Source organism: Sus scrofa, chromosome 13, assembly GCF_054392235.1.
Source record: "Sus scrofa isolate SSC_HxYL_T2T_F1_AM1 chromosome 13, Sscrofa_HxYL_maternal_Yorkshire_Landrace_v2.0, whole genome shotgun sequence".
In the NCBI taxonomy this organism is placed as follows: Eukaryota; Metazoa; Chordata; class Mammalia; order Artiodactyla; family Suidae; genus Sus; species Sus scrofa.
In genome coordinates this window covers 63429440-63455789 of record NC_139395.1, presented here as the reverse complement: position 1 = coordinate 63455789, position 26350 = coordinate 63429440, and the positions used below count along the sequence as shown (strand labels likewise).

Here is a 26350-nt window from a genome sequence, read left to right as displayed (position 1 = left end):
CCCTTTGTGGCCTAGCAGTTAACGAACCTGATTAGGAACCATGAGGATGCAGGTTTGATCCCTGGTCTTGCTCAGTGGGTTAAGGATCTGGCATTGCCTTGAGTTGTGGTGTAGGTCACAGATGCAGCTCGGATCTGGCATTGTTGCGGCTGTGGCTGTGGCCAGCAGCTATAAGTCTGATTCGACCCATAGCCTGGGAACTTCCATATGCCACAAGTGTGGCCCTAAAAAGCAAAAAAAAAAAAAAAAAATCTGAGAAGAATTTACAAGTAGATGTCAAATTGGTCAACATATATTGGGTAATTATTAATAATTATTAATGCCATTTTAATGGATACAATTTGTATTTCTCTGAACAGTAATCATTTGTATTGCTATCAGTTTTGTAGTTTACAGAGCTGTAAAATAGCTCAAGGACAGCAATAACCTGGAAGGGTGCACTTGATGGGAACACTTAGTAATCTTTTTGGTCTTTATCAAAATCTTTCACAATTTGTCTCCCAAATATGACTTATCTCACCTTAGCAATACATGTGAGTTCCCATTCCTATACATTTTTGCTGCAGATGGTAGTGTCAGACCTTTTATCAATTTGGTGGGTCTGTGATGATATCACATTGTGGTTCTACTTTGCGTTTTCCTGATTATTAATAAATCTAAGCACATTTTCAATATGTTCATTGGCCATGTGGATAGCCTCCTTTTAAGAAGTACTGCTCAAGTTTAGCACATTTTCTCATTGGTTAAATCAATTTTTCAGAGCTTGTAGGAACTTCAGCAGTCATCCATCTAGTATACTAATGCCCCCTCTCCTGTCATTCTTCTGCCACCTTGACAGTGTGGGTCTTATCTGTATGCCTGCTATTATTTACTTGATATTTTTCTTTAAATTGATTCCTTTTCTTGTTTACATACTGTACAGTGATTTAAAATTAAAATTTTATGAATATTGTAAATGGAAAACCGATATCAACTTGGCATAAAAAGAAGATAACAGTTAAATGAATACAGTAAAAGCAAAATCACATTGTTAAATTTAACTAGGTAGATTGAGTCCCACTCTCTCTCCTCTTTTGCTTTATATCTAGCCCCATCCCAAATGAGGAAGGAAACAAGCAACTATTAGAGTGGTCTAAAAGAAATACTAACACCAAACAGATTTTTCCCTATCTTAATATGAAGATGTGTAAGAAGACTGACATGGGAATACAATCTCAGGATCTGGTTCAGTGTGATTTAATGTCACCTCCAGATCCTGGTCCCGTCTAAACATCTGTTGTGGTCTCCAGAGGAAGGATTCTGCACACTTTGGTTTTATCTGACCCACTTCTTTTAGAGGTGAAGGAGTCAAGGCGGTCTAGAGAGGTAAATGAGAGATAAGCAGAATAATACCCCCCCTCAAGATGTCTACACTCTAATCCCCAAAACTTGTGAATAGATTACCTCATACAGAAAGAGTCTTTGCAAATGTGTTTCAAGTTGGACCTTGAGAAGGGAAGATAACCCTGAATTATCTAGGAGGGCCCAATATGATCAGAATCCTTAAAAGCAGAACATCTTGTCTGACTAGAGTCAGAGACTTGCAGGAGCAGAAGAGGCAGGAGAGCTTTGAAACCTGAAAGGGACTCATATTATTGGCTTTAGAAGTAAAGGAAACCTAGAGTCAAGAAGTGTAGGTGACCTCTGGAAGTGGAGAATAACCCCTGGCTGATAGCTAGCCAGGTAACCCCAGTCTCACAATGGCACAGAGAAAAAATCTGCAAACAACCTGCAAAGAACAAATGAGCTTGGAATCAGATATTTCCCCAGAGTATCCAAAAAAGAGCCCTGGCTGGCCAACACCTTGATTTCAGCCTTATGGAACCCAGAGCAGAGAAACCAGTCAAGCTTACTGGACTTGACCTATAGAACCATGAGATAATACATTTGCATTGTTATAGGCTGCTAAATTTGTGGTAATTTGTTACAGCAGCCATAGAAAATTAAATATACTGACCGGTTCAAAGTTACACAGCTATTTCAAATCACGCTTAAAACCAGAACCCAATCTTTTGCCTTCCATTCCAAGGCTTTTTATACTATATTGCATAATTACATTTATTGAAAAGATACATTGGCATATAATAAAATATATAAGACTCTCCTTAAATTGTACTTCCCATTGTACCTGTTTCTGTCAAGGTTGTTGATGTGTTTATGTGTTCCAGGGCCACAGAACTGCAAGAGAATGAGATGTAGTGAAAATTTTTAAATTATCCTCACAGAGCAATGGCATTTGAACCACATTTTCAATCCAACAATTTTCAAACTGGAATATTTTGTGCAAACTAGATAGTGTCCCAAAAGGTAAAGGGCAGAACATGTGAGTCACAGTGCTGAGGAGATAACTCATTCTTCAGAAGGTTAAAAAAAATAAGGAAAGGAAAGAAAGAAAAACAAACCTAGGACAGCAAAGTTCAGTGCTCTGATGACTTAATGCAGTCAATTTACAGTTCACACCACTTTTCCACAGAGGGCAGTGAATAAAGGATTGGCTGAGCCCGCTGCCTATTGAATAAGATGTCCTACTGAGGAGGAAATTAAATGTCTCCTGTCAAACACCTCCTGGGTTTGCTCTGATTTCCCTAATAAATACAAAATTTTCTCTCTCCGAATAATAGCCTTGTGGGCAGTGAGCTGTTGGCAAGAAAGTTGATGGGAAAGAGTAACTTCTCCCCAACCATCATTATTTTTTCCCTCATTATGTGCAGACCACTCCATTGATGTCCAGTGCCATTGAAGATGAGGCAAAAAGAAGGCTTTTATGTCTCTTTCATAAAGATGCACAGGGTTGTGTGACTTTTGGTTCTTGGCCAATGCAAGATAACAGAAGATGCTTCTGCTGGTTACCATAAGTTATGGTCATTTCTCGGTGAACCACTGAACAGGGAAATTGGGCAAAAATGCAGGAATTTTCCTCCTTTTCAGACTGAAAATTTTAACATTGTTCTGACCATCATGAAGCTTCAACAGGATATTCCCCCCTCCCCTTTTTTTGGCTACACCGTCATCAAGAGACCATAAAAATCAGTTTAACAAACCCAGCGTTGAACCTTCAGCTGGAATCTGAGCTTCAGCTCTGAATGTTTTTGCTCTTTTAGAGAATAATTTTTTCGAGCTCCTCATTATCAACAGGCTTTCTTTCTGAACAGCACATTATTTTATACTCCAAAATTAAGGAGAAAAAATTCTATTTAGTATTTTTATAATCAACTTCAGCTCTAGGCCTGCTATCAAGATGGATTTTATATAAATTAATTAACAAGGGCTAAATAAAATGTGTTTTCAGGGCAGATGTTTCTCTCAATGAACACTGAAAAATGCTGGTGAGGATAAGAGTAATTAAATGCATCCCAGTCAGAGGAAATCTTACATTAGCAATTTCTATCAACTCTTTTGCTATCCAAAAAGATGTCCTGATCAATGTAAATCAGAGCCTTGCATAATTGGTGCAAAGGGAAAAATTGAACTATTTCTCTTCCCACTGTGAAATTTTCCACTGCAGTTCAACAGCAGAATGAGATCACCCTCGGGTTTCTCCACATCAATATCAACCAGCTACATCAATCTTCTAGTTAGCTGAGCACCTGCCAGGGTGTTAACTTGGGAGAGTCATAAAACTGAGTAGCAGATAATTCAGTGTTCCTTCTGGGTCTTAGTTTCCTCTTCTGTAAAATGGAAGTTTCTTGAGCTAGATAACATTTAATGAATTCTACATTCCATCCCACAACTATAACCTGTAATTTTATAATGTGAACTCTGTATGCTTTAACTTATTATTATTATTATTATTATTATTATTATTATTATTATTATTTAAAGTGAGGCATGCTTATTATTTTAAAATATATATAAATTACCAACAAATGAAAAAAGATTTTAAAAGCCCATAATGTACACATTCAGAAATGTTTAATGTTCAAAGCAATGTCTTTTCAAACTTTTTATTCTATATTTATAAGTCAGTAATTGGAGGTATATAAATATACACACATATGTAGATACATAAATTTTTAAATTACCATTTTTCATGTAATATAAACATTTCTCCATGGTAAAAAGCATAGATCTCTATAATTTTAACTACTGGAAAGAATCCCATTATGTACTATAATGTATTTAGCCAGTTTTCTTTCGATGGACATTTGTTTCTAGTTTTTCACTGTTACCAACAGTACTGGAGGGAACATGATGTACATACCTCTTTACCTACATAAGCATATTTCTGTGGTATAGAGACCCATAAGTAGAATTAATAAGCCAGAGCACGTGCGCATTTGTAGGTATCATACTGTGTTTCTATTGGGCTATGGATATTATACTGTGTTTCTATTGGCTGTTAATAAAATGTCAGGGGCATGAAAAAGTCCATTTCTTTTCCCAAGACCTTACTGATGTGACTTAGAGACTATGGGAAATAGACTCAATTCATATGTGATTTTTAAAATTCTTACAAATTCTTACTGTGAACTTGAGATTTATGGGTTTACATGAAAATTACATGTGTCATTTCTGAAAGTGTCCAATATACTTGAGATATTCGGTTTGGCAATATCGCTTTTCTCACCCATATAGTGAAGACACATAAGCAGATAATATCTCTGAAATCTTCTAAATACTTAACTTCAGTCGATGTGAACATATTACTTTTTCAGACAATTCATTAAAGATTCTACATTGAATGGAGTAGCCAACACAGTTATGATAAAGTTAAAAGCACAGTTTAGCCTTTCCTTTATCTTTCTTTTCCTTCTCTTTCTTTTGCTTCCTTCTGCCTTTGCTTTTTAAATAAAATATCAGTGATAAGGCAATGATGTAAATAAAACAGGGCTGGAAAAGGGGGAGTCAAGTAATAAGGAGTGCTCTTATAGACAGGGTGACTAGGGAAGGCTTCTTGGAGAAGGTGTCAGGGATCTGAATGAGGGGACAAAGTAAGTCATGTGAATATGTGAGGGAAGAGAGCTCCAGGCAGTGAGAACAGCTGATTCCAAAAAACCCAAGTAGAAATAATGTGTGGCATTTTATGGAACAGCAAGAAAGCCAATATATCTGAAGTGGAGTAAGCAAGAGAAATAATAAACTTGTGATATTAAGTTTCAATGTATCAAGTAGAGATGTCACATGAAGTGTTGGATATAGGGGAAGTTCCCCTCTGGCACAGTGGGTTAAGGATCTAGCAATGCTGCAGCTGTGGATCAGGTCACAACTGTAGCACAGGTTCAGTCCCTGGCCCAGGAACTTCCACATGCTGCAGGTGTGGGGAGAAATAAAAAAAAGTTAGATAAAGGCATTTGGCTTTCAGAATGAGCTTGAAACATATGATTTTAAATTTGTGAGGAGTCATACATGTGCAGGTGAACAACATACAAAATTGTTGTAGGGTACTGCTTGAAAATGGGCCATACATGCACACATACACACGTTTGTGATATGTGTAAATTGAGGAGTTGGTGTTTGCTTCTGTCCGGTACCCTGAGAGCCAGGCACCAAGATAAAATTTAACAAACAAAAGATTTAATGGGGGAAATGCCCCGGAAGAATAAAGGAAGGAAGGAGTAGAAATAAGTGGAGGGAAACTTCAGACTGCAATGTGGGTCTGACACCTAAGAAAGGAGAGTGGCAAGGTAGGGGTTTGAGGTAGAAAACTTTCAGCTGCATCTCAGTTCTAAGAAAGCCTCAGCCAGACTGATGTTGAGTCCCTCAGCATAACCATCCATTGGAGGAGTTCCACATCAGGCAGAAATGGCCCATCTCTAGAACCCCTGCATGTTCTTAACACTGTGAGTACCTATAGGAGCACAGGACACATGCATGAATGATGTGATAAATCTGAGGGTATAGCAGTTAGAGGCTATCATTCAACTACACTCTTTTAAGCTCTTCTTCAAGAGAAAAAATATTAGAGTGGTACACTCCAGGGCCAACACAGTGTCCAAAGTATAGTTTGTTACTATATGCAATCTTTTAGCCCTGGAAATCTGACAAGTGAACTTTTATATTCACTCTCACTTAAATTAGAAATGAATGAAGCTCTGTATAAGGCTTGGGGATTTTCTAATTGAACACTCCATGGTGCAATGAGATTAAATAAGGTGGGAGGTTCTTCAGAAAACTAAATATAGAACTACCATACGATTCAGCAATCCCATTACTGGGCATATGTCCAGATGAAATTATAATTCAAAAAGATAACATGCACCCCTATATTCATTGCAGTACTATTCACAATAGCCAAAACATGGAAACAACCTAAATGAATATATATATATATACACACACACACACAGACGAATGGATTAAGAAGTTGTGGTACAGGAGTTCCCACTGTAGCTCAGTGGTAACGAACCAGACTAGTATCCATGAAGACGTGGATTTGATCCCTGGCCCTGCTCAGTAGATCCTGCATAGGTGGGCAGCTACAGCTCTGATTCAACCCCTAGCCTGGGAACTTCCATATGCTGTGGGAGTGGCCCTAAAAAGACAGAAAGAATAACGAAGTTTGGGGAGGCCTGTTGTGGCTCTGTGGAAACAAAACTGACTAGTATCCGTAAGGATGTGGTTTTGATCCCTGGCCCTGCTCAGTGAGTTAAGGATCTGGTGTCACCGTGAGCTGTGGTGTAGGTCACAGATGTGGCTCTGATCCTATATTTCTGTGGCTATGGCATAGGCCTGCAGCTGCAGCTCTGATTCAATTCCTCACCTGAGAACTTCCATATACTGTACATGAGGCCCTAAAATGCAAAAAAAAAAAAAAAAAAGTTGTGGTACATATACACAATGGAATACTACTAAGCCATAAAAAGAACAAAATAATGCCATAATGACATTCAACAACATGGATAAGCTAGAGATTCTCACACTAAGTGAAGTCAGAAAAAGAAAGACAAATACCATGATATCACTTATATGTGGAATCTAAAACATGGTGCAAATGAAATGACCTACAAAACAGAAATAGACACATAGAGATCAGACTTGTGGTTGCCAAGAGGGAGGGGGAAGAGGGTGGGATGAATGGGGAGTTTGGGGTTAGTAGATGCAAACTATTACATTTAGAATGGATGGGCAATGAAGTCCTACTGTATATCACACGGAACAATAGCCATTCTCTTGAGATAGAATATGATGGAAGAGAGTATGAGAAAAAGAATGTATACACACACACACACACACACACACACACGTATATATACCCATTTCTGCTGTACAGAAAAGTGACCCAGTGCATATGTATAAACACACACACACACACATACCCATATATATATATATATATATATATATATATATATATATATATACACACACACACACACACATACACACAGTACATACGTGTGTGTGTGTGTCTGTACTGGATCATTTTGCTGTACAGCAGAAATTGGCACAACACTGTCAATCAACTACAATTTTAAAATAAATAATATATGCAAAATTTTTAAAAAATCACTTTCATTCATTTGGTCTCACTTAATAGTGCAAGATGGATGGATGGAAATTGAGGTGTTTCAGAAAAGTCTTTTGCGCTCCAGGCAGAAGGTGAAAGTGAAGTGGCTGGGCCAGGCAGAGAGTATGCAAAGAAATCACAATTCTGGAGAAAAGGCAAGAATTAATAAATTTTGAAGGAGACAAGTGAGAGAATGGCAAATACATGCCTTCCCCCACCCCCCCATCCCGGTCCTCCCACAAAGATAAAAGCCAGCTCAGGAGCTGAAGTCATTTCTCTTTTTGTCAGTTTTAGCTGTAGTTCCACTAGCTCCTAGAGTTATTGGTATTTCCATTAACCAAAGTTGAGGCTGAGCGCCTAACATAGTTGCTCTGAAAGTAACATTTTTTACAATACATTGGGGATCAAATCTACAAATATGATTAAGTAGAATGATTAATTTCAAGTTGTGGCTAAAGTCAAGCAGACCAAAAGAATTCTATTACTACTCAGTTCTGGTCAGATATTTTATGGCCCAGTTTCTTAATATCTGGTTGGTAGGGATTGGTTTTCTTTACTACCAATGATTTCCATGTAATTTTATCTCAAACATTTTAGCTTAGTGATCTGCAGGACAGGAGAGAAAGGGAGGAGTATGCATGGTAAACACATGGATGTTGGTGTCAGACTGCCCAGGTGTGACTTCTTACTTTACCACTTCTGACTGTGTGACTTTGGACAAGTGATTCCACCTCTCTACACCTTAGTTTCATTGTCTATAAAATGTCCCTTATTGATTGTTGAAAGGATTCAAAGTAATTTATATACAGTACATCGGAGTAGAAACTGGCCCCTAGTAAGTATTTTGTAAAGTTACCTGCAAGTATTATATATTTTAAGTTGTAAATAGACATTTATCCCCACAATCATTTCACCTTAAACTACTTCTCTGATCATCATGCCATTTTGTCTTCACAAACAATAATATATCCTTTTGTGTTCTTGAACATATATATTTTTTTAAAAAAAAAAAAAAAGAGGAACTTGGGAGAACTGACTTGGATCTTGACACCATTTTTGTCTCCTTAGCGTGTAGGGAGTCATCCTGAAAACCTCCACAGGTACAAAGTTCGTGAGGAGGAAAACATTGATGCCAACACATAGTGATCCTGTCTTCTAGGAGACTTTTTGGTCTGCACTGCTGATGCTGCATGGATGTTACATTCCAGTTCCACTGACCCATGTTAATCAAAGCACTACCATGAACAGACATCACTTGTGCATTAGCTTGAACCAGACCATTCTTTCCACTTATTTAGAGAACAAAATGAAACATGCATTTTCATCTATTTTTCTATTAGTGGCTTTGCCTAAATGGCACATGGCAGGCCCATTAATATAAGCCAGCCTCATTTAGTATAGGTTTTGCATTTGTGGAAATGAGAGGCTAACTGATTCATTATCTAAAATTAGCACAGGATGAAGGATGGATTTACTGGTATAGTTATCACCTCCCTATCCTTAGGATGTATTCTCTTTTTATCTCTGTTTAGGCCTCGCCTGACTGACATTGAACTGACACTCATTCACTGCAGTGAAATTTGCATTTGACATCACCCATTGCATATATCCCTTAATTTTTTTCTCCTTTAAAAAATATATAATCCAACTATTCTTTGTAAATGGAAAGATAACCTGAGGGAAAGATATTGATGGCAGAGTTTCCCTATCCCCAGTGGAGGAGAGAGCAGCTTGTTGTATAAGTGTTTATTGGGCAGAGAAAAATAAAAGATGGTACCCTTTCTCCCAAGCTAACCAACAGTGTACTAAATCATCGCTCGCTAGGACAGCATTAACTACGGATATCTGCAACCTCTTGAACCCTCTCTCTTACTCTAATGACTCCATTAGTACCCACCACAACTTGTCTGTTTAAAGACTATCCATCTTAGCGTTTCTTGGTTAGCAGAACACTTCTATTTAAAATAACAATAAAGTAATAATTAAGCCCAACTCCTACTCAGTTAAGTCTCTAGATTTCTGTACCTCCAGTAAAAGAGATGTATATCAACATCCAGGAACTCTTTTTTAACAGTAAGGTAGTCTGACAAAGAAAGGAGGGGTGTCTTCCTGACAGCACAGATGTGCTCCTCTTGCTGAACAGTTGCTCAGTCTTGTGGATGTGCTCTGCCCCGGTCAGATGTTCAGCCTCTCTGGGAGACAGCTATCCAATCCCTGAGAAGGGACCATCCATCATTATCCATGGGTCAGAATTTCCAGCAAGGCTAGAGGAAACATTTTGATTAATGCCTACATGGTGACCTGGATTAAGCCCAGGGCTGAAAGTTGTGGTGAAAGGAGGTAAGAAATAATTGCTTTTTTAAATAACCTTGGTCATTGTCTTCTTGTGGCTCTTATCAGGAATTCTAAGATTATTCCACAATATTAAAACTCAGTCTAGATTAATTATTATGAATGAGTTCCTGTATCCTAGAAACCACAATGAGGTAATGAGGTTTTGAGCCTCTGATACATAGTATGTTTGGAGTTTATGTACTTTTTTTCCTTTTTCCTGAAGATTCAAACAAAACTGACTTCATTTGGTCAAAAGAGCCACATAGAAAGCAAGGAAGTTGATTTTGATGAGATTTTAACAGGCTTCCTCAAATACTTAAGATATCCTTATCTAAATGTTCCTGAATCACTGCTGAACAGTAAGAAGGTCTGTTAGGGGTTTTGATAAAAATGTTTATCAAGGAGTTCCCGTCGTGGCACAGTGGTTAACGAATCCGACTAGGAACCATGAGGTTGCGGGTTCGGTCCCTGCCCTTGTTCAGTGGGTTAACGATCCGGCATTGCCGTGAGCTGTGGTGTAGGTTGCAGATGCGGCTCAGATCCCGTGTTGCTGTGGCTCTGGCGTAGGCGGGGGGCTACAGCTCCGATTCGACCCCTAGCCTGGGAACCTCCATATGCCGCGGCAGCGGCCCAAAGAAATAGCAAAAAGACAAAAAAAAAAAAATGTTTATCAAACTAGAACTGCAGGAGCTGTTGTATTCTTCAGTTGTAAGGACTAGAGCAGTGATTTTCTTAGATGGTGGTCTAAACTCCTCCTTTTATATATGAATATATAAATAGCAATGGATTTTCATCTACAAATTCTGACGTATAAGAAGCATTCATTTTCTTTAAAAAAAAAAAAAAAAGAATAACTTTACTCCCCTGACATGATGTTGTGAGAAGGTCACTTTAATTCTCTGGTATTTGTTCCAAAACACATAATCCTAATCTCATCATAAGAAAAACATCAGAAAAAAACACATTGAGGGAATTCCTACAAAGTACCTGAGCAGGACTGCTCAAAACTATTAAGATCATGAAAAACAAGGAAGGAATGAGAAATTCACAGATCAGATGAGACCAAAGGCAATGGAATACTACTCATCCATAAAAAAGAGTGAAATAATGCCATTTAAAGCAACATGAATACTACTAGAGATTCTCATACTAAGTGGAATAATTCAGAAGAAAAACAAATACCATATGAAATCACTCATATGTGGAATTTAAATATGGCACAATTGAACATATCTACAAAATAGAAACAGACTCATAGACATGAAGAACAGACTTGTGGATGCCAAGGAAGAGGGAGGACAGAATAGAATTGACTGGGAGTTAGGAGTTAGTAGATACAAAATATTACATTTAGAATAGATCAAAAATAAAGTCCTACTCTGTAATATGGGGAACTATATTCAATCTCTTGAGACATGCCATGATGGAAGATAACATGAGAAAAAGAATTATATATATGTATGACTGGATCACTTTGCTGTCAAGCAGACACTGGCACAACATTGTAAATCAACTACAATTTAAAAAAAAAGAGAGAAGACATGACAACTTAATGCGGTGTGGTCCCCTGGACTGGATTCTGGAACTAAAAGAGCACTTAAATAGAAAAAACTGGTGAAACCCAAATAATGGTTTAGACAGTAGTAATGTATCAGTATCTTTTTCTTAGTATTGACACATGTTCCTTGTAAATGTAAGATGGCAGCAAAAGGAAAGTGGTGAGGTATATATGGGAACTCTCTATATTGCATTTGCAATTTTTCTGTAAGTGTAAAGTATTTCAAAATAATAATTAAAAAAACAATAACGTACATGCAACCATAGCCCTCATTCTATTGGCCTGGCTGGAAATTCAGTCCTTGTCATTGCTGGAGCTTCTTGTACCCTCAAGGCATCAGTTTTTTTTTTTTTTAATCTACAGAAGTTATTACTGATGCCGTCATTGTCTACACCCACAAAGTTGCTTAAAATCAACAACTGTCTCGTCATGTTTGGGGAGCACAGGCAAGAATGAGAATCCCAGACATAGGGTTCATTTTTCTTAAGTGTACCTGAAAGTCATGCCCTTAAGGTTTCAAGTCCATCTGTAAGAAACTACTCATTGGACTTCCTAACTTCCATCCACTTCCCAGGAGGAGTGAAAAAAAATAAACTCTCTTTTCTTGCTCTCCTCAAAGACTCCCACTTCCTAGAAACACCTACTATCCTATTTTTCCCTAAGCTCAAGCTCTCACAAAAGAGAATGAATTTCCTGCCATTTTTCACTGCTCTATCAAATTTCTTAGCAGGAAGAATACAAAGACTGGTTATTTGCTCAGGATGGGTAGAGGGAAAACTACAATGAGAATAAACACAAACTGATATATAAATAAATTTTCCTGCTACTCATGTAATTGCATGCTGCTTTATTACTGGGACCCCAATGACTTAATTTAAGGAAGTACGCCTAGTTGGAATCTCCACACTTTTTACTTAGGGTACTTCCTTCCTCGAATCTGGAGTTTCTAGCATCTTTCTACTCCAAGAAGTGTGACAAGCCTCCTCTGCTGCTCTCACCTTTCTCCTTTCCATGGCGAGAAACTTAATGAGATCACTCAAGGCCTTGAGACCAAGAAGAGAGCAAGTCAAGGAAGAATGCAAACAGAGCAGGGTAATGTTGATGGTGAGAAGTCAAGGTAAAGAAAGCTTCAGAGTAGGAAATTAAGGGAGATGTAGGGGGCTCTGTAAAGGGCTGGAGACCCCATTTGGTCTGGACAAAAACACAGCAGATCCCTGAGGCTGGGCAAGATCATGAAAGAGTTTGTGAATTGGATTTATCTTCAGTGTTTGTAGAAAAAAATCTTAAATTCTTGAAACCCTAAAATCCTTATAGTTTGTCAAAGTTAACTGAAGAGTGAGTGAGTATTCACAACTCTTTAGCTATAAAAATGGAGCTGCTCATGTTAAGTGAAAGTTTTTGGCTGAAAGGGAGCCTAGAAGACAGCACTGCCATAGTTCCTTCAGAGAGTGGTCATGGTCACTTCTCAAGAGACACATATCATAAACTGTGACTTTGGGAAAAATTCTTGTCTTTCTCACTTACGATTCTAACATTTGTGAAGTCTAACTGGGGCAAGAGAATAAATGGAAGCCCACATACAATAGGTCTAAATGTTTAAAAGTTGTAAATCAGTCTAATGAAACATAATCTATTCTGCTACCTTGGTAAATGAGTCTTCATTATGCAAAATCAAAAATGTGTGAAGGGAGTTCCCTGGTGGCCTACTGATCAAGGGCTCAGTGTTGTGACTTCTGTGGCTTGCTTTGCTACTGTGCCTTGGATTCAATCCCCAGCCTAGGAACTTCTGCATGCTGTGAGCATGGCCAGAAAATAATGTGTGAAAGGTATCTTTTTATAAGTTGGATAGTTTGTGGAATATCAAAGGCAACTGAATTTAATTATTTTTGAGTACGGTTCTGGGTGTTCTGTTATTGAGATAATGATATGTCTGAGTAATAAAGACAAGATTTTTAAATGATTATATATCTATTGCAAAAATTATTTTTCTGGCCTTCATTTCCACAAAATTAGTAGTTATGTTGTTATAATTTTCACTTATTTTATATTCTGGTGACAATCATAGACTAAAGAATTAAAAAATGAAATTTATTCTGCTTACATTTTAAATATATTTTATCAGGAATACAAATTAAATGTAAAAATTTGAACTTAAAATCATTTTCAAGTGCATTCAGAAGTTATTTTTCTTAATTAGCCAGAAGTATTAATAAAAATAGTCAAAGTATTAATAGTAATTATAAGTTATAAGTCACAAGCTATTTTTTAAAACTAAAGTCATGTAATGTTTTATTTCAATTAAATTATCTTGTCTACAACTTGTAAAAATAATAATATTCACACTGCTTGGCTTCAGTATTCACCTAATTGCCAATATAAAGCATCAATGACACAGTTCATGCATGATACACTTAGGGTAGACCAACACACATATGCATTTAGAAATAAAATGGATATTTTTATATTATAAAATATGCTTTATGTGCAATTACTTTGACTGCCATGCTAATTTGCATATATCTCCAGAACCATCAACTGGAAAACCATAATAGCATTTAACCCTAGTGGAAGATGGTACCTTTTTTTTTTTTTTCAAATTATAGCTCTCCCTTCATTTTTTATTGAGATTTAATTGACATATAGCATATTAGTTTCAGATATATAACATAATGATTCTATATTTATGTATCTTGTGAAACAACCAGTGTAATAAGTCTAGTTAACATCCAAGGACACACAGTTATGAAATTTTTTCCTTGGGATGAGAACTTGTGATAACTATTTTTTAGCAACTCTCAAATCTATATTTCAGTATTAACTGTAGTCATCATTCTATATAGTATATACCCAGGACTTATTTATTTTATAACTGGTAGTTCGAAGCTTTTGACTACCTTCACCCATTTTGTCAACCCTCCACTTCCCACCTCTGGCAACCACTGATCTGTTCTCTGTAACCCTGAGTTTATTTTTTAGTTTGTTTGGTTTTTGCTTTAGATATCACATATAACTGAGGTTATACAGCATTTGTCTTTCTCTGTCTGACTTATTTCACTTAGCGTAATGCCCTCAATATTCATCATATTGTTCCATTTAGCAAGAGTTCCTTCTTTTTGTGGTCAAGTAATACTCCACATTTTCTTTATTTATTTAGATTGTTTCCATGTCCTGGCTGTTGTAAATAATGCTGTGATGAAGGTGGGGCTCCATATACTTTTCAAGGTAGCATTTTTGTTTCCTTCAAGTAATTAGAATTACTGAATCATATGGTAATTCTATTTTTAATAGAAGAGAATTTTGAAGAATCTCCACACTGTGTTCCATAGTGGCTACCCCAATTTACATCCCCACGAGTAGTGCATATGCTTTTTTCCACATCCTTACTAACATTTGTTATTTCTTATCTTTTTGATAATAGTGGTTCAGACAGATGTGAGGTGATATGTCATTGTGGCTTTGATCTGCATTTCCATAATAATTGGTGAGCATCTTTTCATTTACCTTTTAAATGGTACTTTTTTGTGCAAAAACCTGTTGGATTCTCACAATCTTAGAGAAGGATTTGTAGGAGTTAACATGTCTTATATTTTACATAGAGCTCTTCTACCACTCAAAACCTCCCCACAGTCCATAGCAACTACCTACATATCTTTACAATGCTTGGAAGCCATCACTTTTTGTTTTGAATTCACAGGAAGTGAAAAGAAGCCTTTTCCTAGACATGTCAGCTACAGCAGTGAATGGTTAAGGTTATAGATCATGTGGAATTGATGTGGGAGGCTGGATCCTGAGTGACAGAAGACCCCCATGTTCTTCAATAAAATAATTTTTGTTGGTATTTTGAGAAGAAATGCCACTAACATGAGGCTCAGGGCTGGGGTCCTTCTTGTCCAAGTCCAAGGCTTTATTTGTTCCTCTTATTGATTTGGTCCCAGTCAGGTCCAAAGTCCTTACTGGTTCCTCTTGGTCACCAGTCAAGATTATTGGTCACCTGCATCATATTTCTTTCATTAAAAATAAATCTTTATTATGATAGAGGAGGGATTATATCAGTGTCACAGCACCCCAATCAACAAAATTATTTTAGGGGCCATAGACAGCCTTGGGGGCTAAGCCTGGCAGAATAAATATCTTCACATATATTTCCCCTTTTCCTTACCCACTGTCTCAGGAAGGTGATTCATAGATAGTAAGGTGGTTGGTTGATAACACCTGCTGGAACTCACACCTAAAGTCAAATAACTTATTATTTGTAAATGCTGTCCCCTCTCTTTGCTGGAAAAGGAGATTGAATCCTAATTCAGTACCTGGGACAGAGGTTCTAGAATAAAAATACTGGCTGTTGAGCAGCAAAATTACCAGTATTAACAGCTTTCTAAATGACCCACTTTTTCTCCTTTCCCGTGAATCCTCTAGACCAGCCCAGACAACTTGAGGATCACCTTGTTGCCTGACATTACAAGCAGCACTTTGTGGTTGGCAAGATTTGGATTAGGGTATTATATAGTTGCATTGAAGGCAGTCCCCAGGAAGAGTGAAGACTTTCAGCAACCAAAGGGAAATGGTATCCCAGCATCCCTCTCTCTTTTACACGTAGGGTACTCCATGCCTGTCCAGAAGAAAGTCCTGGCCCTAGTCTCCATGGTCCAGACTCCAAGACTTTACCAAGTCAAGGACCTATTAACAACTGGGATTTCTATCCTATTTGCTTGAAAGTAGTCCATATCCCAACACATCCCCCTCTGGTTCTGCATATCATGTTTCAAAAGGCCTCCATGACCACTAAACTGCTACAAGGGAGGTAGATCTGCCTCTTTTTTAAGAATGATACCCCAATCCTCTCTAACAATTCTATGCCAATGAAAATTACAGCCTATTTCACCTGGCCCCAAGATCCACAAGGGCCATATCTTTTTGTGCCTTCTGTCTTCTGCAAAAACTCAGCCCTACAAGTTGTACCTGTTTTTATGCACCCTTCTGTGCAACTATCATTTATTTTGAGGGCTGTGTCCTCCAGAGGGCTCAGCTGCTGGACCCTGAAGGCCTGCCTGAATCAGAATCTTCACAGTTTGCATGCCCTGGTCTAGCTTCTGGAGAAGCACAAGAAACATGAACTCCAGGTTCACCTTTTCCCTTACCCCTACATGTCCCCAGAGAAAGAGAGGTCTAAAAAGTCTTATCCAGCATAGAGAACCCAAAACTGAGACCTTGAAGCATTAAACCTCAGGGGGCTTCATCTTCCTCCAGTTCAATGAGATCCTTTCAGACCAGGTGGAACTAAGTGAACCACTGCTTTTTATGAGTTGGTAGGAGAAAAACCCAAGATACTGGGGTTTGTGAAGAAGGAAGCAAACAGATTTTGGGCAAAGTGGGAAACTCCACATTGCTTAGAATTCTAGAGTAGTACTTAAGAGTATAGGCCCCAAGGCAAACTTCCATGGTTGAAATTCCATTTCTGCCACTTGAAAACCATATAACTTATACAAGGTATTTAAGTTCTCTGTGTCCTGGAAGTGGGGATAATAACAAATAATAGGATCTACTCTATAAGGTTATTATCAGGATTAAATGAATCCATGTCTGTAAAGCTCTGAGATTAGTGCTTGGTTCTTACCAAATCCTCAATTAGTGTAATAATTATTATACATCATAATCACGGATTTTTCACTGTGGCTCAGTGGAGTAAGAACCCAACATAGTATCCGTAAGGATAAGGGTTTGATCCCTGGCCTCACTCAGTGGGTTAAGGATACAGCACTGCCACAAGCTGCAGCATAGGTAACAGATGCAGCTCAGATCCCATGTTGCTGTGGCTATGGCATAGACCTGCAGCTGCAGTTCTAATTAAGCCCCTTGACCATGAACTTCCATATATCACAGGGACAGCCATTTAAAAAAAAAAAAGAAAGAAAGAAAGAAAGACAAAAATCCTCAATTAGTGTTGTTTAGTGTTATTATTATTATCCATCATAATCATCACTAGATCTTAGAGGTAGGCCACGGCAGTGCCTGGCTCCAACCCAGTTTGCCATGCAGTGTGATCACCACTGAACAGACTTCCTAAGACTGAGTGGCTTCCTGGTCCTTGGAAGACTGACAGGCAGCTCCTTTGTAGAAGATGCATCCTCAGTCTTTGGGCCTCTAGCTGATGTAAAGACACAGCTAGAGGATCACACTTTTCAATCATTTGTTCATGAAAGGCATTAAGATATAGGTGGGATAGGAAGGCACTCCTGAAATTGTATTACAGTCTGAGCTTAGTCTCAACCAATGACTGTTCAAGGACAAGAAGACCCAGAGGTGCTGAACTGGGCTTCCCAATGGAGACCTCTCCAGGACCCCACCCCAGAATTTGGCCAAAGTTCCCAGTTTAAGGGTGTGGGTGCACTTTTGTGGAAGTGGCTCAGCTGCCTGCTGCAACATGGTCCACCACCCACCACATAGTGACCTCTAATGCTGACATGGGAACTCAATTTCTTCATAGCAACAGCAACAAGCAGACCATGGAGCCACATGTCTTTTACTATAATACTTAAGTTCTTCTGTCAGAGGGAAGAAAATCAATACCAGGTAGAAGTTTGGAACTGTACAAAGAAATGGAAATATAAAACTAGGAAATATGTGGGTAAATAGAAAAGATTTTTTTCTAATTTTTAAGTCATTAAAAGATACTTGACTATTTAAAGCAGAAATAATAACATGGGGCTTACAGAGTATGAAGAAATAAAATATATAATATTAGGACAAAAGATTAGAAGGAAAAATGTATATTTTCTATTCCTTTTTTTTGTCTTTTGTCTTTTTTTAGGGCTCACTCGCAGCATGTGGAGGTTCCCAGGATAGGGGTCCAATAGGAGCTGTAGCTGCCCGCCTATACCAGAGCCACAGCAACACCAGATCCAAGCTGTGTCTGCAACCTACACCACAGCTCACGGCAGCGCTGGATCCTTAACCTACTGAGCAAGGCCGGGGGTCTAACCCGCAACCCCATGGTTCCTAGTCAGATTCGTTTCCACTACACCACGACGGGAACTCCAGAATGTATATTTTCTAATGCAATATATTAATAATTATTTGAAGGTAGACTGTGATACGTATTTATTAGGAATTTTAGAGCAACCACTAAAAAAAATAAAGAGGAAGAATCGAATAAGGCAATAGTGGAGATAAAGTGAAATAATAAACAACGGTTAGTTCAAAGGAAGAAAAGTAATACAAAGAACAAAGAACAGACCAGATAGATTGAAATAAATAGTAAAGCGGTGGATTAAAATCCAAACATGTTGATAGCTGCATTAAATATAAATATTCTAGACAATCTCATTAAAACCCAGCTTGTTAAACTGCATAAATCATGATACCTTACTACATGCGCTTATTAGAAAACCACTTTAAGTATAAAGACCCAGACCAGTCAAAATTCGAAAGATGGCAAAAGACATACCATGCAAACACTGATAAAAAAACATAGTAGGGAAGAGCATGGGCCACAACTCGGCATTAAATTTTAGCTCTAGTGCCTACTTGGCAGTGAATGTGGACAAATCACTTAGTTTCTCTGAACCTTGTTTTCTTCCATTTGTTTATAATGATGATAAGTGACTTGTCTCAGAGGGTTGTGGTAAAGTTTGTGTTAATATAAAGCATATGATTTAGTTACTAGCATACATTAAGTGCCTGATAAATAATAACAGTTGTTGAGTTGTCCTTCCTGTTCCTAGATTCATTGTAGAGCTCTAGATGAGAACCTCTGAAATGCTAACCAAATAGATGTTTATGAAATTCTGATTCAGTCTTTGTGAGATTCCAACCAATGTACAGAGGACATTTGTATTTTGGTGGCTGAAAAAGCACCAGGCAGTCTGCAGTACAGATTCCTTATGCAATCAGAGTTGCTGTGGGGCTCTTGGAAGAGATCGATTGGCCTTATCTTTAAGTGGAGCTGGGAGCGTCTGTCATCCCTGAGCTGGCTGGAGGTTGGCTTCTCTCAGCCCCCAGGAGAAAGCATGTGCCCCACTTGACAGGGAGATGGCTGGAAAAGTGAGTAAAGACAGGAAAAACACCTGGAAGCTGCAGGCACACTCACTGTCAGTGGGCAGATGAGAAGGGAGCATCCCTTCTCCCACTTCTGTTGTGACATTACATAAAGATAATGTAACACAGATGCTCAGGATAAATAATTCAGGGGAAAACAAGAGACATAAAACGCGGGCACTGTGAACAGCAGCCAGGGTATCTGCAGAAGTAGCTCCTGTGAGCCCTTGTTGTGACAAAGTCTGTATTTGAACTTTAAATCCAGATGTGAATCCCTAATAGGAAAGGGAAAACATAAAATTCCACTGGACTGGAAGCTGTGTGAGGGGTCCAGCCCAGACTGATGCTGCAAGCACCTGCTTCCAAGTGCTTACAGCATCCATCGGGGCTGGACCCCTCACACAGCTTTACCTTTTTCTTTTCAACATACTGCTCTCTCTCTGGGTTTTCTCCCCACAACCTTCCTCCAACAAGTCCATCATTATTAGACAAGTGAATGTCGAATCTTCATCTTATTGAATAAGAACACTTGACAATTAGTAATGTGGTTTGAGGGTTTGGCACATGGCCCTCTACTAAGTATGTGGTCTGTTTTTATCATGTTTAATCTTCACAAACATCATTGGAAAAAGATTCTCTTATTTTTCTCATTTTGGAACAGGGAGAAACTGAGGTCAGAGAGGTTCAGTAACTTGCCCAAGGCCATATGGATAGAAGAGAGAGGGTGAAAATTAAAAGCTGGGTGATCTGACTCCAGCTCCAGTTCTCTCAATCACTGAACCCTACTCCATAAGCTGCACAGTAGTTAGGAAAACTATTTCAACGCAGGGTGATCATCCAGTGCAGGGCTGCTTGTATAACTATGAGTTAGAAAATTTGCAATAAAGTAGCTAAAAATCTGGGCCTCAGGGCCAGAACTTCCTGGTTTCTGTCCCACTTCCTCCCTTTCCTAGCGAGATTCCTGTGACAAGTGTCTTCACCTTTTAGAGCCTTTCATTCCCCATCTGAAAAACAGGAGTCATGAAGTACTCACCTTGTGGATTCCCATGGGGATTATATAAAATCATCCATGTAAGGATGCCTGCAACTTACTAAATGCCCAGAAATACGCTGTAGTAAGAAGTAAACAGCTGACAATCATGTAAGCTCCTTGAAGACAGCAGTAGCCTGATCCAGAACTCAGGTGCTATCTGCCCCTCTACGTATGGGAATCAGCTATGCACTTATCCTGGAGAAGGTAAAATTAAAAGTGCGTGTGAAGGAATTAAAATGAATTAAAGTGCTATTGTTCTGTTTGAACAGTAATCAGTAACTGATATTTTAAGGAATATTATTTCTTTTTTTTTAAGGGGCGGGAGGTAACGTTTATCAAGTGAAGTAGTTGCATCTCCACGTGATGGCAGATGAAATCTTGTGACAAGATGGCATCTGCAGTAAACATGACAGATGCACTTCTTGGAAAAATCAGGCTTATAGGGAATGAAGTTTCACCGAGGCAGTGGTCTGGGAGATTACCCATTGGGACCTAGTGGAAAGATGTATTAGAACCAAGATTCCCATGAGGTTTGGAGGATGAGGTACTGTACGGATGGCAATGGCCTTTTCAGTATCCACTGGCTTGACTGATTGACAACCCTGAGCTGTGTTTGTCAGTGAGAAACATACAGGAGGCGAATGACATCACTCATCACGGTACATGTGTATAAACCAATATGCAATTTACAGGGGAATCAAATCCAGATGCTAGCTTTGTATCATTAAGGTCATAATGTGGGTATAAAAAGGCATAAAATCAATCACATTTTATAACCAAGACTACTGGTTCAGGAAGAAATCATACCATCTGTATATTTCCAAACAGTAATAAACATTTCTCCTATGTATAGAGACCAACACATATCTCCGAGACACTTGTTTTTACTAATCAACTCATGAAACCACAAACAAAGCAATCTTATTTGACAGAAGCCCTTAAAGCCCTTGATTTTATAAATCAAGATACACTATGTAATTTAAAACATTTTAATAATTCATTTTCTATCCTTTTATAACATAACACTTTTTGAAGAAAGGCATATACTTTACTTATAGTCAGGAGAGTTCCTTAAATTAGGAACAGAGGTCTATTTCACAAGCCACGTTCTCTAATAGATGCCCTTCAATACTTCTTTGATTAATCCTTTTTAGAAAAAGTCCAAGTTTATTAATTTATACTCTTCTAAAACAAGGAAAGCAATAGTGAAATGTGTTTTTGTATATATCCCATAGTATTTGAAATTTTTCCTCTAATTTTGTGGCTGATTTTTTATTTCTTTAGATTCAGTTATTTTGTGAGGGTTTATCTTATGTACTCTCCAATTATACTTTAAGCAGTGAAAGTTATATTGTGCTTGTATCTCCATGGTAACAGCACTAGTAGAGTGTTATTTTCATATTAAATACTATGTAAACACTTATTAAATAAATAAATGTCTTTACCTATGCATGCATTTCCACACACACATACACACACACACACACACACACAGCCCTTAAGAGTATAAACAGGTAAAAAGAAATGGCAAGTAGAATTTTTCAATGTCATTATTATGGCTACCTCGTTCATGAAAAGTTATGTTAATACTCACTTGCCTTAATTACAATGCAATTATATAATTTTTCAAAACCTGTAAGAAATAATAGCCCGCATAGGCACTGTGATAAACACTTTATTTCCTTTATTTAATTTTATCCTTAAACAACCCTACGAGGTAAATGGTATGATCATCTCCATTCTATAGAAAAGAAAACGAGGTTTAGCAGGACTAAGTAACCCTTCTGAGTTACCTATCCAATAAAACTGGAGAAAAATGATGTAAATAGACATTTGCCTCTCCCTAGTCTATTAGGTTGGTTACTTGATTAACCTATCTTTCTTAGAGTTTATCTAATCCCCTTATGAGGAAGAGTCTACCCACCCTTTCAGAGCAAGTTTTTAGCAATTGAGCCAGGAAAACAACCACATCTGATTCTCAATTCAGTGCTTTTTTCCTGACTCTTGAAAGTTGCTTTTTTTTTCCCTCCCCAGAGCTCACAGATCTTTGCACAGTGGCAAGGGCTTCAAATATCATTTCCAGTTTTTCCCTTACCAAGAAAATCAGCAGCATACGTTGGTCCTAAGGGCACCATGCTGGCTTTGGTGAACGCTCTGAGTTGATGGTGGCTAGGAGAGGAAGCAATATCTCTGTGGGCATTTTGACACCATAGGAAATTCCCACAGGGCACTAGTTGATGGAGTACCACTAGGTCATCTTGTCCTAAAATTCCCCAAGATCCTCCAATGTGTTTCAGAGCACGTTTAAGAGCCCAAGTCTGCTTGTGCATGTGCTCTTTCTCATGCACTAGACCAGATGTCATTCACCTTGGAGTTGACATCTGGTGTTGTCAGGGTTTTTAGCAGCTGCTGATTAGTGATGTGAACAGAATATACTGATCACGTCCCCCCATGCTCTTTGAAGGAGGAAGAGAAGGAAGAGGGAAAAAGAAAAGGTTTATCTGTAATAGTATTTAAGTTTGTTTGTCACTGGTTTTGCTAGTCTCCACATTAAACTGATCACCATGCAGCTAAAGACACAGTTTGTATAATTATCTGCTCAATACCTGTCTCTATCACTAGGACATAGACTCCACTAGGACAGGGACCATGTCTATTTTTTACCCTACTGCATTCCCAAGGTCAAATTCTCTAATCAATCAGAGCAATAAACAGTTCGACATAAAAGACAAGCTCTGAGGGTGACCATGAGAAAAATGCCATGTCATGGATACATTTACTGAAGCCACAGAACATCTTACTGTACGAAGACTCAGGTCGAAATTATTCCTGACTTCAGGAATATGGCTCAAATATTTGCATTTGAAAGCATGCTGCACACACAGAGAGATGGAAACCACCAGTGTGGAATTTGAAGAGTGAATTCTTTCCACATTAGAGAGGACAAGAGGAGAAATATGTAATAACATATTCATATGGATGAATTATGTAATAACAGACAAGAGGAAAGCTAATCAGAAAGGTGTCTCTCTTACAACAAACTGGAATATTTGTGCTCACATATCCCACCAGCACAAACTATCACCTCCAACCCTAGTGTCACTTAAGTCCTTACACCAAAGCCTATATAGTAATCTCGTTGGAATAGGAGTATTTCTTGGGTGACCATGATAACATTTATCCACTGAGAAGTGGAAAGAAGAATATGTTAATCCCTCCTAGCAACCTGCACAGAGGAATGCTGACAGTTGCAGGCAGTTTTTGGTAAGCCCCTGAGAAAATTAGCCTGGTTCAAAAACGCCCATAAACTCTCTGTCACTCAAGCCAATTGAATTCTCATCAATGCAAACAAGAGAGATTTGAGAGTCATGTGCAAGAGAGTTGGAGAATTAGAGACTGGCGGTCCATCATTGACAGAACGAGTTCTGTTTTGCTGGGGATGGAAAGGGTGATCGACGATTCATTTTCTTTCTTTCTTAGTACCATTGTTAAGTGCATGATGGTGAGAAAAATATCAGACCTCTCTCTGAAAAACAGTAACAATAAAAACATATTTTAAAGGAAGCTAGAACTGTGGCCTCTCTTGCTGAAAGGTTTTATGAGTTTCTTTTCCTGGATGAAGCTGTAGGATTTTATTCAGGTATGATAAAAGGGAGTTTGATGGTTTTCTGTGACCTTTTCATTCAGGGCACTACTTTCCACTAGAAGACTGAGAAAATGATGTCTTAAAAGTCTGGGAATTTTTTCCCCCAATTTGTCCTCATTTTGGTGGAAAATTTGAAGGAAAACTAAGAATTATGCTTTTGACCTTTTCTTCTGGTTAATGGGATTTTATTTTTCAGCCCAAATCATGTTGGCAAAAGAATTCTACAGTTGGATTCCACAGTGCATAGGCATTAGAGTATGACATGGATGTGACATTTAAGTTTTCACGCCTTGCATATTAATAGAGAGGGGAGTTAGAAAGAGATGTCCTGAGGGCAAAGCAAGACTTCTATTTTTCTTCAAATGTTCATCGCTTTTCTGCCCTCCTCTCAGAGGGGATTATAAGGCCTGAACAGCTGCAGGCAGAGATCCTTTGCAACCCAGCCACAGCTCTGAGAAAGAGTTTAAATAACGTTTTCTAGAGAATTCTCATACTTGCAGTTAATATTTTGGATCATTTCAAAAAAATTTAATCATAAACTCTTTCCACTTTTTTTCTTTTATGTTGCCATAACAACTAGAATCAGATTATGTTCATAATAACTCGGCAGAATCACATGAATTGCCCTACTAGCAAGTAAATCACTTATAACCTCATCTTCTCAATAAAAAATAATAATATATTTTAGCTATTCGCTTATTTCCTATTCCACTCCGTCCTTAGCTGAATTTGTTAAGAGTTTTGTTTTGATTTTTTCCTTTTCTTGGGTGATGATATTTGAATTTATAACTAAAAACATAACTAGTCCCCTCTTGGAAAACATTAGGGAGATAGGCAGCAGGGGATTGATATGAGAGAATGAGGTCACCTGGAAATTGATAAATTTGGTAGAGATCAAATTTGTACTCTGACATCATTAGCAGCCTGGTCTCGTTACAGAAAATGACTGTCCTTATTCTTATTCAGGCATTTACATTTACCCTTTTTTCAGCTACTTAACTGTTCGGGTCTGCACTGAATCTGTGTGTTACAGAGCATAGAGAAAAGAGGTTGCTTAGTTGAAAACGAAAATAGAGGAATGAAATCCCTATACTAGAACTCTTTTTTCCTGTAAGAAGTCTTTTCATCCTCATGAAGGGAAGCAGTATTCAGTGCATTTATTAAAATGGATGTATCAGTTACTGAGGTTAAGGCCTGAAATCCTAGTTATACCTACTTTAAAAACACTTATTCTCAGAGAGTCGCAAAGTCATCAAAAGCACCTGTTCCATTTTACCTCTAACCACTCTCACTATATCAGTGGTTATCTCTCCCAAGATTGCTGTACAAAGAAATAGACAACCTACTCGTGATTTAAATGCCCATGGGAGTGCAACTTCTTGAAGATTTGAGCTCTCTTATGAAAAAGGCGTATTTAGAAGACACCTATTCTACCCTAAGAGGAGATCATGCCTCTTTCCCATTTCCGTTTTCTCTATTCCGGCCAACTCCTAGGTGCATGAAGGGCTTCATACTTTTACAAAGTAATATGATGAGTTATTTTAACAGCCACAAACACCTCAGCACTACTTACTTTCTTTGGGGAGACTGTAGACTATCAGAGAGGTATAAGACATTTTATTTGTCCTCTCTGAGAAAGAGAGGTCATAGCTGGGTTTTTAGGAGAATTAAGTTATCCTTGTAGAGAACTTAATCTTTCCGTCTCTGTGTCTCTGTGTGTCTCTGTTTCTCACTTTGTGGTACACACACACACACACACACACACACCCCATACCCACTACAAACTCAGATATGAAGGAAATAGTTTTTGTGTTTCTGACCCTGTGGAAGAGGAGGCTGGATTACCCCAAAGTCAGAGGAACTGGGTTACAGCACTAGAAATTTAAAGGGGAACAGCATTGAGGGCCTTGACCAGAACAGGGCTTCTACAGAAAAAAGAAAGGATGGGTTTCGAGAGGGCCCAGGAAGTGGTGTGACCACCACGTTCCACATATTTGTGAACAACTGCACATTTTTCCATGCCCCAGGTTAGCATAGAGGAAGGAAGTAGAGTTCCTCACCCTTGAGTCATCATGAAGGTCTAGACAGTGGCACTTAGCTGACCACCGTGGTGCACAAAGGCCAGAGGTCTTTCTCCAAGTTTCCTAGATTATGTCAGCCTCCTGAGAAAATGGAAGGAACAGGGACACACAGATAATGATTAGGGTTCAGAGTCAGGTTTAATTAATCAAAATGTATTTTTACTTGTACCCATGTGAG

General features: G+C 38.3%; 1 protein-coding gene across 5 annotated transcripts in view; it reads left to right on the top strand.

The window, feature by feature from the left end:
• The window catches only part of SUCLG2 (succinate-CoA ligase GDP-forming subunit beta), a 929415-nt gene that overhangs the window by 472288 nt on the left and 430777 nt on the right, over positions 1-26350 (top strand). The window contains exon 13 of one of the 5 annotated variants that reach the window (XR_014822455.1): positions 14797-17298. The exons of the other annotated variants lie outside the window; for them this stretch is intronic. The gene's annotated coding sequence lies outside the window, so the exon portion shown is untranslated. Of the gene's footprint in view, positions 1-14796; positions 17299-26350 lie in introns of those variants that run through there. 5 annotated transcript variants of the gene reach the window in all.